Source organism: Salmo salar, chromosome 16 (genome assembly GCF_965601325.2).
Source record: "Salmo salar chromosome 16, fSalSal1, whole genome shotgun sequence".
NCBI classification, from domain to species: Eukaryota; Metazoa; Chordata; class Actinopteri; order Salmoniformes; family Salmonidae; genus Salmo; species Salmo salar.
This window is the reverse complement of record NC_138306.1, coordinates 74,783,035-74,795,807: the sequence shown is the minus strand read 5'-3', so window position 1 is coordinate 74,795,807 and position 12,773 is coordinate 74,783,035. Positions and strand designations below refer to the sequence as shown.

The window sequence follows — 12,773 nt, the reverse complement described above, 5'->3', positions numbered from 1 at the left end:
AAATTACGTTACTACATTAAAATGATTACAGACAAATACTCTGGAACTGTCTGTTAAACGGTTATGAATCAAAGTCCCCAAAGGATTACACTGATAAGAAAATCCCAGAATGGAAACCCCTGGAATTGTGGCCGGTTGGAAGATTGGCTAAACTTGTTTTCATCCAGAGAAGCCTCCAGTCATCCAGGTGAGAAATCTACAGACTGCTTTGTCTTCCCAAGACCTTCTTAGGAACTATTAGTCATTCATACCATTTAATCAAATCAAATGTAATTTGTCACATGCGCCGAATACAACAGTTGTAGACCTTACAGTGAAAATCCCTTAACCAACAATACAGTTCTAAGAAAATAGCAACAAAAAAAAGGTAAGAGATAAGAATAACAAATGATTAAAGAACAGCAGTAAATAACAATAACGGGGCTTTATACAGGGGGTACCGGTACAGAGTCAATGTGCGGGGGCACCGGTGTCGAGGTAATTGAGGTGATTATGTACATGTAAGTTGAGTTATCAAAGTGGTATCAAAGCCAATGCCAAACTCATCCAAGCTAATGTCAGAGCCAATACATTATACAGGCACGGCTATTATCACATCTTGGTGTGTGTGTGTGTGTGTGTGTGTGTGTGTGTGTGTGTGTGTGTGTGTGTGTGTGTGTGTGTGTGTGGGTTTGCGATATGTCTGCAGGTGTGTGTGCATGTGATACAATTGTTGTTTTCTTCATCCAGTGTTTTCCATGGAATCACCTGAGCATGTCACACCCTGTTTCCCCTAGAGTGCCACGACAACATACCTTCACATAGAAAGAGAAAGGCAGAGAGAAAGAGAATGAGACAGAGACATGGGAGAGAAGGGGGAGAGAGTCATTGACTGTTCTCTCTGCTACCGCACGGCAAGTGGTACCGGTGCGCCAAGTCTAGATCCAAAAGGTTCCTTAACAGCTTCTACCCCCAAGCCATAAGACGACTGAACAATTAATCAAATGGCCACCTGGACTGTTTACGTTGAACCATACCTATTTGTACAAATTACCTCGACTAACCTGTACCCTCGCACATTGACTCGGTACCGGTACCCTCTGTATATAGCCTCGTTATTGTTATTTTGTTAATTTTTGTTTTATTTTTTACTTGAGTTTGTTTAGTCAATATTTCCCTAACTCTATTTCTTGAACTGCATTGTTGGTTATTAAGGGCTTGTAAGTAAGCATTTCACGATAAGGTCTACACGAGACAGTCTACAGGGAGGAGGTGAGGGCCCTGGGAGTGTGGTGCCTGGAAAATAACCTCTCACTCAAAGGAGATGATCGTGGACTTCCGTAAACAGCAGAGGGAGCATCCCCCTATCCACATCGAGGGGACTGCAGTGAAGAAGGTGGAAAGCTTCAAGTTCCTCGGCGTACACATCACTGACCAACTGAAAGGTTCCACCCACACAGACAGTGTGGTGAAGAAGGCGCAACAGCGCCTCTTCAACCTCAGGAGGCTGAAGAAATTTGGCTTGGCACCTAAAACCCTCACAAACTTTCACAGATGCACAATTGAGAGCATCCTGTCGGGCTGTATCACCGCTTGGTACGACAACTGCACTGCCCGCGACCACAGGGCTCTCCAGAGGGTGGTGCGGTCTGCACAACGCATCACCGGGGGCAAACTGCCTGCCCTTCAGGACTCCTACAGCACCCGATGTCACAGGAAGGCCAAAAAGATCATCAAGGACAACAACCACCCGAGCCACTGCCTGTCCACCCCGCTATCATCCAGAAGGCGAGGTCAATACAGGTGCATCAAAGCTGGGACTGAGAGACTGAAAAACAGCTTCTATCTAAAGGGCATCACTAGCACATTAGAGGCTGTTGCCCTATATACATAGACTTGAAATCACTGGCCACTTTAATAATGGAACACTAGTCACTTTATAATGTGTATATATTTTGCATTACTCATCTCATATGTAAATACTGTATTCTATTCTATTCTACTGTATTTTAGTCTATTCCGCTCCGATATTGCTCGTCCAAATATTTATATGTTCTTAATTTCATTCCTTTACTTTAGGTTGTCTGTATTGTGTGTATTGTTGTGAAATTGTTAGATATTACTTCTTAGATATTACTGCACTGTTGGAGCACGAAACACAATTATTACGGAACACCCGCAATAACATCTTTCTAAACATGTGTATGTGACCAATACATTTTATTTGATTTAATTGGACCTGTTATATTCGGCGCATATGACAAACAAATTTGATTTGGGGGGGGGGGGGGGTGGACGGGGGAGAGAGAGTGAGGAAGCATAAGAGAACACATTACTAATATTACTTAAATATTTAATAAGTGATTCTGGGCTAAATTTCCAGTGTGTGTGTGCTGGGAGGGTGTAACATAGCACATGCTACAGTACATGATGATATCTGTTCCAATTAATGCTTACTCTATAATTCAAATGTGAAGATGCACAGAAGAAGCCATATCACACACACACATTATTATTCTGTACCTACGGGTGACATAATATTTCCCCAATATCAACTGTCTTAAAAATCACAGACTATGCCTTTAAATCAAGTCATTTTGAAGACAGATGAATCTGATTTGAGAATGGACTATTTCTTTAACCTTTCACTGACATAGAGTTACTGAAATGAATACAGGCGATACCTCGCATATACCATACCAGAGCCATAAAGAGTATACAAAATATTAAGGACACCAGCTCTTTCCATGACATAGACTGACCTTGTGAATACAGGTGAAAGATATGATCTCTTATTTATGTCACTTGTTAAATCCACATCAATCAGTGTAGATGAAGGAGAGGAGACAGGTTAAAGAAGGATTTTTAAACCTTGAGACTATTAAGACATGGATTGTGTGACATTCAGAGGGTGGATGGGCAACACAAAATATTTAAGTGCCTTTGAACGAGGTATGGTAGTATGTGTCAGGCGCACCGGTTTGTGTCAAGAACTGCAACGCTGCTGGGGTTTTCACACTCATCAGTTTCCTGTGTGTATCAGGAATGGCCCACTACTCAAGGAAGGTGTTCATAATGTTTTTTTACATACCTGATACGTGAAAGTGGAGGGCGCCCTCATGTGGTCAAAGAGCTTCACATGAAATTCGAGTATTGTAGACTTCGACAGGAACGGACAATTTTTTTCACCGTTCTCGGCAGGATTCGAACCTGCGCGGGAAGAAAATAACAGATTTCTAGTCCATCGCCTTAACCACTCGGCCACGACAACTGCCGCGAGAACTCTTGCAAATCCTTTTCAGTTAGACTACAATAAATTGCTTAATTAATACCATAATAAAGTGTTTAAGTGCATTATCAAGCGCAATATGAAGATTCTACATCGATCGATTTAGAACAAAAATTCTCAAGAGGTAATGTATTACACCATGATTTGGAATGACTTCCCTGTGACAGACGGGCGATAAAGCATTTTCAGGAGAGGGATTCAACACCACGCCTCCAGGGTAAAGCAGCGCCTTAGAAGGCTCGGCCATGCTGATTCCGTAACGACAGCACGAGGTCTAAAATTCAATATTCTGACGTACTCCGACCAACAAATGTGTAGATTCTAACATACTCGATTTGTCATTGTAATGACTTGCTGTAGAACGTGTATCGGTAAAAGTAGAAATAGGAGTATTATATGATTTCTTTTTCTTCACAAAGCCAGAACAACAGAAAGACAGAAAGTTGCCCAGGGTGTAGATACATCGTCTCACCACTAAGGGTCAATAACGGAACATGATAACTAGTATTCATATGTTAAAAATACGATAGTTATTCACTACACATGTTAACTAGGTGTTATTCCCATTATCTTAAGTCATTTATTTCTCAACAGGTTATTACAAAGCAGTATGACATGCAGGCGTTAAAAGCTTGTCAGAAGTGGGATTCCAATCCACACCTCCAGGGGAGACTGCGACCTGAAAGGATTCTCTTAATTATTCACTACACATGTTAACTAGGCGTTATTTCCATTATCTTAAGTAATTTATTTGTCAACTGGTTATTAGAAAGCAGTATGACATGCAGGCGTTAAAAGCTTGTCAGAAGTGGGATTCGAACCCACGCCTCCAGAGGAGACTGCGACCTGAACGCAGCGCCTTAGACCGCTCGGCCATCCTGACTCTTAACAACTGGGTTTGGTGTCGGGATAAACCGGACTAGGTAAAAGTAGAAATAGGCACGGCTTCCTGAGATCACCACAAAGACCAGTAAATGCACAATACCAGACATACTGACTCAACTCAAGCCACTTTAATAATGGGAACATTTATGTAATCAATGCCTAAGAGTAGAAATGTTTCCTGAGAATAGAACATGGTAGAAATGTTTCCTGAGAATAGAAAAGAGTAGAAATGTTTCCTGAGAATAGAAAAGAGTAGAAATGTTTCCTGAGAATAGAACAGAGTAGAACTGTTTCCTGAGAATAGAACAGAGTAGAGGTGTGTTGTCGTGTCCTGTCACTATAACAGAACTGGAACTGTTTTGGTCAGAGATCAGGACTATAAGGATTAAGCCAAAACAACACATGCAGAGGAACCATAGAATTGGGCTCTTTCGGTATCACTATACCAAAATAAGTCATGTTAATTGAACATTTATCAAATCAAATATTTACATAAAAATATATATAAATTACGTTACTACATTAAAATGATTACAGACAAATACTCTGGAACTGTCTGTTAAACGGTTATGAATCAAAGTCCCCAAAGGATTACACTGATAAGAAAATCCCAGAATGGAAACCCCTGGAATTGTGGCCGGTTGGAAGATTGGCTAAACTTGTTTTCATCCAGAGAAGCCTCCAGTCATCCAGGTGAGAAATCTACAGACTGCTTTGTCTTCCCAAGACCTTCTTAGGAACTATTAGTCATTCATACCATTTAATCAAATCAAATGTAATTTGTCACATGCGCCGAATACAACAGTTGTAGACCTTACAGTGAAAATCCCTTAACCAACAATACAGTTCTAAGAAAATAGCAACAAAAAAAAGGTAAGAGATAAGAATAACAAATGATTAAAGAACAGCAGTAAATAACAATAACGGGGCTTTATACAGGGGGTACCGGTACAGAGTCAATGTGCGGGGGCACCGGTGTCGAGGTAATTGAGGTGATTATGTACATGTAAGTTGAGTTATCAAAGTGGTATCAAAGCCAATGCCAAACTCATCCAAGCTAATGTCAGAGCCAATACATTATACAGGCACGGCTATTATCACATCTTGGTGTGTGTGTGTGTGTGTGTGTGTGTGTGTGGTGTGGGTTTGCGATATGTCTGCAGGTGTGTGTGCATGTGATACAATTGTTGTTTTCTTCATCCAGTGTTTTCCATGGAATCACCTGAGCATGTCACACCCTGTTTCCCCTAGAGTGCCACGACAACATACCTTCACATAGAAAGAGAAAGGCAGAGAGAAAGAGAATGAGACAGAGACATGGGAGAGAAGGGGGAGAGAGTCATTGACTGTTCTCTCTGCTACCGCACGGCAAGTGGTACCGGTGCGCCAAGTCTAGATCCAAAAGGTTCCTTAACAGCTTCTACCCCCAAGCCATAAGACGACTGAACAATTAATCAAATGGCCACCTGGACTGTTTACGTTGAACCATACCTATTTGTACAAATTACCTCGACTAACCTGTACCCTCGCACATTGACTCGGTACCGGTACCCTCTGTATATAGCCTCGTTATTGTTATTTTGTTAATTTTTGTTTTATTTTTTACTTGAGTTTGTTTAGTCAATATTTCCCTAACTCTATTTCTTGAACTGCATTGTTGGTTATTAAGGGCTTGTAAGTAAGCATTTCACGATAAGGTCTACACGAGACAGTCTACAGGGAGGAGGTGAGGGCCCTGGGAGTGTGGTGCCTGGAAAATAACCTCTCACTCAAAGGAGATGATCGTGGACTTCCGTAAACAGCAGAGGGAGCATCCCCCTATCCACATCGAGGGGACTGCAGTGAAGAAGGTGGAAAGCTTCAAGTTCCTCGGCGTACACATCACTGACCAACTGAAAGGTTCCACCCACACAGACAGTGTGGTGAAGAAGGCGCAACAGCGCCTCTTCAACCTCAGGAGGCTGAAGAAATTTGGCTTGGCACCTAAAACCCTCACAAACTTTCACAGATGCACAATTGAGAGCATCCTGTCGGGCTGTATCACCGCTTGGTACGACAACTGCACTGCCCGCGACCACAGGGCTCTCCAGAGGGTGGTGCGGTCTGCACAACGCATCACCGGGGGCAAACTGCCTGCCCTTCAGGACTCCTACAGCACCCGATGTCACAGGAAGGCCAAAAAGATCATCAAGGACAACAACCACCCGAGCCACTGCCTGTCCACCCCGCTATCATCCAGAAGGCGAGGTCAATACAGGTGCATCAAAGCTGGGACTGAGAGACTGAAAAACAGCTTCTATCTAAAGGGCATCACTAGCACATTAGAGGCTGTTGCCCTATATACATAGACTTGAAATCACTGGCCACTTTAATAATGGAACACTAGTCACTTTATAATGTGTATATATTTTGCATTACTCATCTCATATGTAAATACTGTATTCTATTCTATTCTACTGTATTTTAGTCTATTCCGCTCCGATATTGCTCGTCCAAATATTTATATGTTCTTAATTTCATTCCTTTACTTTAGGTTGTCTGTATTGTGTGTATTGTTGTGAAATTGTTAGATATTACTTCTTAGATATTACTGCACTGTTGGAGCACGAAACACAATTATTACGGAACACCCGCAATAACATCTTTCTAAACATGTGTATGTGACCAATACATTTTATTTGATTTAATTGGACCTGTTATATTCGGCGCATATGACAAACAAATTTGATTTGGGGGGGGGGTGGACGGGGGAGAGAGAGTGAGGAAGCATAAGAGAACACATTACTAATATTACTTAAATATTTAATAAGTGATTCTGGGCTAAATTTCCAGTGTGTGTGTGCTGGGAGGGTGTAACATAGCACATGCTACAGTACATGATGATATCTGTTCCAATTAATGCTTACTCTATAATTCAAATGTGAAGATGCACAGAAGAAGCCATATCACACACACACATTATTATTCTGTACCTACGGGTGACATAATATTTCCCCAATATCAACTGTCTTAAAAATCACAGACTATGCCTTTAAATCAAGTCATTTTGAAGACAGATGAATCTGATTTGAGAATGGACTATTTCTTTAACCTTTCACTGACATAGAGTTACTGAAATGAATACAGGCGATACCTCGCATATACCATACCAGAGCCATAAAGAGTATACAAAATATTAAGGACACCAGCTCTTTCCATGACATAGACTGACCTTGTGAATACAGGTGAAAGATATGATCTCTTATTTATGTCACTTGTTAAATCCACATCAATCAGTGTAGATGAAGGAGAGGAGACAGGTTAAAGAAGGATTTTTAAACCTTGAGACTATTAAGACATGGATTGTGTGACATTCAGAGGGTGGATGGGCAACACAAAATATTTAAGTGCCTTTGAACGAGGTATGGTAGTATGTGTCAGGCGCACCGGTTTGTGTCAAGAACTGCAACGCTGCTGGGGTTTTCACACTCATCAGTTTCCTGTGTGTATCAGGAATGGCCCACTACTCAAGGAAGGTGTTCATAATGTTTTTTTACATACCTGATACGTGAAAGTGGAGGGCGCCCTCATGTGGTCAAAGAGCTTCACATGAAATTCGAGTATTGTAGACTTCGACAGGAACGGACAATTTTTTTCACCGTTCTCGGCAGGATTCGAACCTGCCCGGGAAGAAAATAACAGATTTCTAGTCCATCGCCTTAACCACTCGGCCACGACAACTGCCGCGAGAACTCTTGCAAATCCTTTTCAGTTAGACTACAATAAATTGCTTAATTAATACCATAATAAAGTGTTTAAGTGCATTATCAAGCGCAATATGAAGATTCTACATCGATCGATTTAGAACAAAAATTCTCAAGAGGTAATGTATTACACCATGATTTGGAATGACTTCCCTGTGACAGACGGGCGATAAAGCATTTTCAGGAGAGGGATTCAACACCACGCCTCCAGGGTAAAGCAGCGCCTTAGAAGGCTCGGCCATGCTGATTCCGTAACGACAGCACGAGGTCTAAAATTCAATATTCTGACGTACTCCGACCAACAAATGTGTAGATTCTAACATACTCGATTTGTCATTGTAATGACTTGCTGTAGAACGTGTATCGGTAAAAGTAGAAATAGGAGTATTATATGATTTCTTTTTCTTCACAAAGCCAGAACAACAGAAAGACAGAAAGTTGCCCAGGGTGTAGATACATCGTCTCACCACTAAGGGTCAATAACGGAACATGATAACTAGTATTCATATGTTAAAAATACGATAGTTATTCACTACACATGTTAACTAGGTGTTATTCCCATTATCTTAAGTCATTTATTTCTCAACAGGTTATTACAAAGCAGTATGACGTGCAGGCGTTAAAAGCTTGTCAGAAGTGGGATTCCAATCCACACCTCCAGGGGAGACTGCGACCTGAAAGGATTCTCTTAATTATTCACTACACATGTCAACTAGGCGTTATTTCCATTATCTTAAGTCATTTATTTGTCAACTGGTTATTACAAAGCAGTATGACATGCAGGCGTTAAAAGCTTGTCAGAAGTGGGATTCGAACCCACGCCTCAAGAGGAGACTGCGACCTGAACGCAGCGCCTTAGACCGCTCGGTCATCCTGCCTCTGAACAGCTTGATTTGGTGTTGGGATAAAGCGTACTATGTAAAAGTAGAAATAGGTCCGGCCTCCTGAGATCACCACAAAGTCCAGTAAATGCACAATACTGACTTGCACTTTCAACATCAAATAGTCATTGGTTTTTATCAATTAAAAACTCCAGTCATTGATTTATCCTCAATATGTCCTTCAATGGAAAAAGCGTAGTCGTGACAACGACCGACGAGTTGTCCGTTCCGAGATGCCTTTTGTTATTTGCCTGTTTGTGGCCCGCCTGTGAAATTCGTGCAATTCTCTTTCAACCTCTCATCAACTAGCTGTTTTTGCAGAATGTTAAAAATACGATAGTTATTCACTACACATTTTAACTAGGTGTTATTTCCATTATCTTAAGTCATTTATTTCTCAACAGGTTATTACAAAGCAGTATGACATGCAGGCGTTAAAAGCTTGTCAGAAGTGGGATTCGAACCCACACCTCCAGGGGAGACTGCGACCTGAAAGGATTCTCTTAATTATTCACTAAACATGTTAACTAGGTGTTATTTCCATTATCTTAAGTCATTTATTTGTCAACTGGTTATTGCAAAGCAGTATGACATGCAGGCGTTAAAAGCTTGTCAGAAGTGGGATTCGAACCCACACCTCCAGGGGAGACTGCGACCTGAAAGGATTCTCTTAATTATTCACTACACATGTTAACTAGGGGTTATTTCCATTATCTTAAGTCATTTATTTGTCAACTGGTTATTACAAAGCAGTATGACATGCAGGCGTTAAAAGAGTGTCAGAAGTGGGATTCGAACCCACGCCTCCAATGGAGACTGCGACCTAAACGCAGCGCCTTAGACCGCTCGGCCATCCTGACTCTGAACAGCTTGATTTGGTGTTGGGATAAAGCGTACTAGGTAAAAGTAGAAATAGGCACGGCCTCCTGAGATCACCACAAAGACCAGTAAATGCACAATACTGACTTGCACTTTCAACATCAAATAGTCATTGGTTTTTATCAATTAAAAACTCCAGTCATTGATTTATCCTCAATATGTCCTTCAATGGAAAAAGCGTAGTCGTGACAACGACCGACGAGTTGTGCGTTCCGAGATGCCTTTTGTTATTTGCCTGTTTGTGGCCCGCCTGTGAAATTCGTGCAATTCTCTTTCAACCTCTCATCAACTAGCTGTTTTTGCAGAATGTTAAAAATACGATAGTTATTCACTACACATTTTGACTAGGTGTTATTTCCATTATCTTAAGTCATTTATTTCTCAACAGGTTATTACAAAGCAGTATGACATGCAGGTGTTAAAAGCTTGTCAGAAGTGGGATTCGAACCCACACCTCCAGGGGAGACTGCGACCTGAAAGGATTCTCTTAATTATTCACTACACATGTTAACTAGGTGTTATTTCCATTATCTTAAGTAATTTAATTGTCAACTGGTTATTACAAAGCAGTATGACATGCAGGCGTTAAAAGTTTGTCAGAAGTGGGATTCGAACCCACGCCTCCAGTGGAGACAGCGACCTGAAAGGATTCTCTTAATTATTCACTACACATGTTAACTAGGTGTTATTTCCATTATGTTAAGTCATTTATTTGTCAACTGGTTATTACAAAGCAGTATGACATGCAGGCGTTAAAAGCTTGTCAGAAGTGGGATTCCAACCCACACCTCCAGTGGAGACTGCGACCTGAAAGGATTCTCTTAATTATTCACTACACATGTTAACTAGGTGTTATTTCCATTATCTTAAGTCATTTATTTGTCAACTGGTTATTACAAAGCAGTATGACATGCAGGCGTTAAAAGCATGTCAGAAGTGGGATTCGAACACACGACTCCAGTTGAGACTGCGACCTGAACGCAGCGCCTTAGACCGCTCGGTCATCCTGCCTCTGAACAGCTTGATTTGGTGTTGGGATAAAGCGTACTAGGTAAAAGTAGAAATAGGTCCGGCCTCCTGAGATCACCACAAAGTCTAGTAAATGCACAATACTGACTTGCACTTTCAACATCAAATAGTCATTGGTTTTTATCAATTAAAAACTCCAGTCATTGATTTATCCTCAATATGTCCTTCAATGGAAAAAGCGTAGTCGTGACAACGACCGACGAGTTGTCCGTTCCGAGATGCCTTTTGTTATTTGCCTGTTTGTGGCCCGCCTGTGAAATTCGTGCAATTCTCTTTCAACCTCTCATCAACTAGCTGTTTTTGCAGAATGTTAAAAATACGATAGTTATTCACTACACATTTTAACTAGGTGTTATTTCCATTATCTTAAGTCATTTATTTCTCAACAGGTTATTACAAAGCAGTATGACATGCAGGCGTTAAAAGCTTGTCAGAAGTGGGATTCTTACCCACACCTCCAGGGGAAACTGCGACCTGAAAGGATTCTCTTAATTATTCACTACACATGTTAACTAGGTGTTATTTCCATTATCTTAAGTCATTTATTTGTCAACTGGTTATTGCAAAGCAGTATGACATGCAGGCGTTAAAAGCTTGTCAGAAGTGGGATTCGAACCCACACCTCCAGGGGAGACTGCGACCTGAAAGGATTCTCTTAATTATTCACTACACATGTTAACTAGGGGTTATTTCCATTATCTTAAGTCATTTATTTGTCAACTGGTTATTACAAAGCAGTATGACATGCAGGCGTTAAAAGATTGTCAGAAGTGGGATTCGAACCCACGCCTCCAATGGAGACTGCGACCTAAACGCAGCGCCTTAGACCGCTCGGCCATCCTGACTCTGAACAGCTTGATTTGGTGTTGGGATAAAGCGTACTAGGTAAAAGTAGAAATAGGCACGGCCTCCTGAGATCACCACAAAGACCAGTAAATGCACAATACTGACTTGCACTTTCAACATCAAATAGTCATTGGTTTTTATCAATTAAAAACTCCAGTCATTGATTTATCCTCAATATGTCCTTCAATGGAAAAAGCGTAGTCGTGACAACGACCGACGAGTTGTGCGTTCCGAGATGCCTTTTGTTATTTGCCTGTTTGTGGCCCGCCTGTGAAATTCGTGCAATTCTCTTTCAACCTCTCATTAACTAGCTGTTTTTGCAGAATGTTAAAAATACAATAGTTATTCACTACACATTTTGACTAGGTGTTATTTCCATTATCTTAAGTCATTTATTTCTCAACATGTTATTACAAAGCAGTATGACATGCAGGTGTTAAAAGCTTGTCAGAAGTGGGATTCGAACCCACACCTCCAGGGGAAACTGCGACCTGAAAGGATTCTCTTAATTATTCACTACACATGTTAACTAGGTGTTATTTCCATTATCTTAAGTCATTTATTTGTCAACTGGTTATTGCAAAGCAGTATGACATGCAGGCGTTAAAAGCTTGTCAGAAGTGGGATTCGAACCCACACCTCCAGGGGAGACTGCGACCTGAAAGGATTCTCTTAATTATTCACTACACATGTTAACTAGGGGTTATTTCCATTATCTTAAGTCATTTATTTGTCAACTGGTTATTACAAAGCAGTATGACATGCAGGCGTTAAAAGTTTGTCAGAAGTGGGATTCGAACCCACGCCTCCAATGGAGACTGCGACCTAAACGCAGCGCCTTAGACCGCTCGGCCATCCTGACTCTGAACAGCTTGATTTGGTGTTGGGATAAAGCGTACTAGGTAAAAGTAGAAATAGGCACGGCCTCCTGAGATCACCACAAAGACCAGTAAATGCACAATACTGACTTGCACTTTCAACATCAAATAGTCATTGGTTTTTATCAATTAAAAACTCCAGTCATTGATTTATCCTCAATATGTCCTTCAATGGAAAAAGCGTAGTCGTGACAACGACCGACGAGTTGTGCGTTCCGAGATGCCTTTTGTTATTTGCCTGTTTGTGGCCCGCCTGTGAAATTCGTGCAATTCTCTTTCAACCTCTCATTAACTAGCTGTTTTTGCAGAATGTTAAAAATACGATAGTTATTCACTACACATTTTGACTAGGTGTTATTTCCAT

The 12,773-nt window shown here is 41.1% G+C and overlaps 1 protein-coding gene and 4 non-coding genes across 6 annotated transcripts in view; all 5 read right to left on the bottom strand.

Annotated features, from left to right (window-relative positions):
* LOC106595512 (traf2 and NCK-interacting protein kinase) overlaps positions 1-8,377 on the bottom strand; it is a 72,035-nt gene extending 63,658 nt beyond the window's left edge. Inside the window, exons 1-2 of one of the 2 annotated variants that reach the window (XM_082962914.1) lie at positions 7,694-8,377; positions 3,071-3,189 (exon numbers count right to left, since the gene is read on the bottom strand). The gene's annotated coding sequence lies outside the window, so the exon portion shown is untranslated. Of the gene's footprint in view, positions 1-3,070; positions 3,752-7,693 lie in introns of those variants that run through there. The other variant, XM_082962915.1, reaches the window with a different exon arrangement.
* Positions 4,069-4,151, bottom strand: trnal-cag (transfer RNA leucine (anticodon CAG)). The gene has a single exon. It is a non-coding gene; the product is annotated as a tRNA-Leu (tRNA).
* A 1,177-nt stretch (positions 8,378-9,554) lies between the features above and the next one.
* On the bottom strand, positions 9,555-9,637 carry trnal-uag (transfer RNA leucine (anticodon UAG)). The gene has a single exon. It is a non-coding gene; the product is annotated as a tRNA-Leu (tRNA).
* A 1,810-nt stretch (positions 9,638-11,447) lies between these two features.
* trnal-uag (transfer RNA leucine (anticodon UAG)) lies at positions 11,448-11,530 on the bottom strand. The gene has a single exon. It is a non-coding gene; the product is annotated as a tRNA-Leu (tRNA).
* A 780-nt stretch (positions 11,531-12,310) lies between these two features.
* trnal-uag (transfer RNA leucine (anticodon UAG)) lies at positions 12,311-12,393 on the bottom strand. Its single transcript has one exon. It is a non-coding gene; the product is annotated as a tRNA-Leu (tRNA).
* Positions 12,394-12,773: the final 380 nt, after the last annotated feature.